Source organism: Choloepus didactylus, chromosome 17 (genome assembly GCF_015220235.1).
Source record: "Choloepus didactylus isolate mChoDid1 chromosome 17, mChoDid1.pri, whole genome shotgun sequence".
Lineage (NCBI taxonomy): Eukaryota > Metazoa > Chordata > Mammalia > Pilosa > Megalonychidae > Choloepus > Choloepus didactylus.
This window is the reverse complement of record NC_051323.1, coordinates 2,081,627-2,084,810: the sequence shown is the minus strand read 5'-3', so window position 1 is coordinate 2,084,810 and position 3,184 is coordinate 2,081,627. Positions and strand designations below refer to the sequence as shown.

The 3,184-nt window shown below is 39.8% G+C and overlaps 1 pseudogene; it reads left to right on the top strand.

Moving 5' to 3' along the window:
* The first annotated feature begins 1,004 nt into the window (after positions 1 to 1,004).
* On the top strand, positions 1,005 to 1,985 carry LOC119512795 (annotated as a pseudogene).
* Positions 1,986 to 3,184: the final 1,199 nt, after the last annotated feature.

Sequence of the window (3,184 nt, the reverse complement as noted above, 5' to 3'; positions counted from 1 at the left end):
TGTTGAAGGGAGTTCTACCAGCTGAGAAAAAAAGGAAAGGAAAGAGAGGTCTGGAGAAGGGCACAGGACTGAAAAATAATAGTAAGGGAAACTTAAAAGGGTGAAAAAGAGAAAGGGGAGGGCAGGTCTGACTAATACCAAAGGATAAGGTGGCTGATTCAAGACCTGTCTTCACAGAAATGACATGGAATGTGAAAGGATTAAACTCCCCAATTAAAAGTTATGGATTGGCAGAATGAATTAAAAATATGAAGCATCAATATGCTGTTTATAGGAGACTCATTTTAGACCCAGTGACACAGAGAGATTGAAAGTGAAAGGGTGAAAAAAATATTCCATGCAAGCTACAGCAAAAAGAAAGCAGGGGTAGCAATACTAAGAACAGACAAAACAGACTTTAAATGCAAAGATGTCATAAGAGACAAAGAAGGACAATATATGTTAATAAAAAGGACAATTCAGCAATAAGAAATAACAATCATAAATATTTATGCACCCAATCAAGTTGCAAAGTACATGAGACAAACACTGGCAGAACTGAAGGATGTTTCTACATTAATCATGGGAGTTCTTCTATACATCACTCTCTACAGGTAGAATAACCAGAGGACCAATAAGGAAATTGAGAACTTAATATGACAAATGAGTTAAACTTAACAGACATGTATAGAAACTTACATCCCAAATTACCAGGATATACATTCTTCTCTAGTGCTCATGAAATGTTCTCCAGGATAAATCATATGCTGAGGCATAAAACAAGCCTCAAAATAAATTTAAAAAGATTGAAATTATTCAAAGCACGTTCTCTGACCACAATGGTATACAACTAGAAGCCAATAACCATCAAAGAAACAAAACATTCACAAATATAGGGTGGTTAAACAACACCTAAACAACATTGCAAGAAAAATTGCTAAATATCTAGAGACAAATGAAAATGAGAACACAGCATATCAAAACCTATCAGGTGCGAGCTCCTACCAGGGTGCCTGCCTGCAGCCATGCCCTCCGAGGGCTCAGAGCTGCCCAGCGCGCTCTCGCAGGAGCAGCCTGTGGACTCCGGCGTGGACTCTGGTGCAGACTCCGGCCACGACTCTAGAGGGCCGGCCGCAGGGGGGCCGGAGCCGGGGTCTCTCCGGGTGTGGCAGTACCTGGGGGCAGATGGAACACATCTTCGCTACCGCACCAGGAAGGAGGACTGCACTGGCACCCGCACCCTGTCCGTGTTCGGGCTGCAGGCTTGCTACAGCCTGAGAGATGAGTTTCCTCTGCTGACCACCAAATGTGTATTCTGGAAGGCTGTTTTGGAGGAGTTGTTGTGGTTTGTTAAGGGATCCACAATGCTAAAGAAATCTCTTCCAAGGAAGTGAAAATCTAGGATGCCAGTGGATCCTGCAATTTTTTGGACTGTCTGGGATTCTCCACGAGAGAAGAAGGAGACTTGGGCCTGGTTTCTGGCTTTCAGCAGAGGCATTTTGGGGCAGAATACAAAGATATGAATTCAGATTACTCAGGCCAAGGAGGAGACCAATTGCAGAAGGTGATTGACACAATCAAAACCAACCCCAATGACAGAAGAATCGTCATGTGTGTTTGGAATCCAAAAGATCTTCTGATGGCTCTGCCGCCGTGCCACGCCCTCTACCAGTTGTACGTGGGCAGCAGCAGCTCTCGTGCCAGCTGTACCAACGTTCGGAGGACTTGGGCGTGGGTGTGCATTTCAACATCGCCAGCTACGCTCTGCTTACCTACATGATCGGGCACATTACAGGCCTGAAGCCAGGTGACTTTGTACATACTTTGCACATATTTACCTGAATCACATCAAGGCACTGAAAATTCAGCTTCAGCGAGAACCAAGACCTTACCTCTAGCTCAAAATTCTTCGATAAGTTGAAACAATTGACGACTTCAAAGCTGAAGACTTTCAGATTAAAGGGTACAATCCTCGCCCAACTATTAAAATGGAAATGACTGTCTAAGGTGCTTTTAAAAGAACTGTTTCAAGGGTGTTGTCAGTCTTTACAGGTTGGATGGCAAGTGAATTCGTTTTGCTATTAAGGAAAAAGGAATTAGGTCAAAAACCTGTTGGTTACCTATTGTTTGTTATTCACTATAAAATGTCTTCCTTTTGAGGATGTTGCTACAAGCAAATGTAACTGCAGGTTGTTTTAGTAACAAAAGGGTTTGATCTTGGTTAACTCACTGAGGTCGAATGAAAAGGCTAAGATTATGAATAAGGTTAGGAGAGTGAAAATTTATATACTCTTGACAAAAAAAAGTTCCAAGCATTTCAAAACCATATCTTTATAAAGAAGGTCAGTGAATTTCAAGAATTATATAAATGATTCCCTCAAATTTTAGGGAACTGAATAACACCATCAAGCATAATGGATAGTGTGCTTATGAACACTTAGTTACATTTGCTTGATATGTTGCTGTAATAAAGCCATGTTCTGCCCTCATCAGTGTTTTATTCTATATTGCCCTGTCAGCCCAGTTTCTGCCTAAAATAAATGACTTTGCCAGTGTAAGAGAAAGGTAAGATGTAAAACCATCATTTTTGGTGCCTTATTCACAATATCAGTAATGAACATGTAATATAGCTTTAAATTCTTAAGCTCTTCATCCCTTTCCTCTCATTCACCTGATGATGGTTTAATCCAGGGAGCAAAAATTCATCTAAGACCAGCTGCCTTTTAGCACTAAAATATAATGATCATTTAGGTAAAGAATTTTTGAAGGGTTATAGGAAAAAAAAACAATCTATGAAATAGCATATTGACCTCATTGGGTTTCACTGTGGTGTGATTCTTCTAATGTGCTGAATGACTGAAGAGAGGCTAGAGCATTTCAAGGCTAATCAGTGAAAGATTTTACCTTTGTTGTACAGGAGACATCTGGTGGTGCTGCAGAACTATTTTTATTCTGCTAATTTAGGACCAGTGTTAAATAGAAAGAATAAGGAACTGTTCCAGCAAACAAACAAATTATGTCATTTGCTACTTATTCACAAGTACCATTTAATGTTTAGGTACAACACTTGATAGGAATGTTGAACTAATGTCTTTCTGGATTTGATATAGGTAAATTTTAATTCATTTAAGAAATGTATATGAGAATACAGTTATTTGCTAAAACAATCAGGTAAAAATTATTATTGAGCTGATTGCTGAGGTTA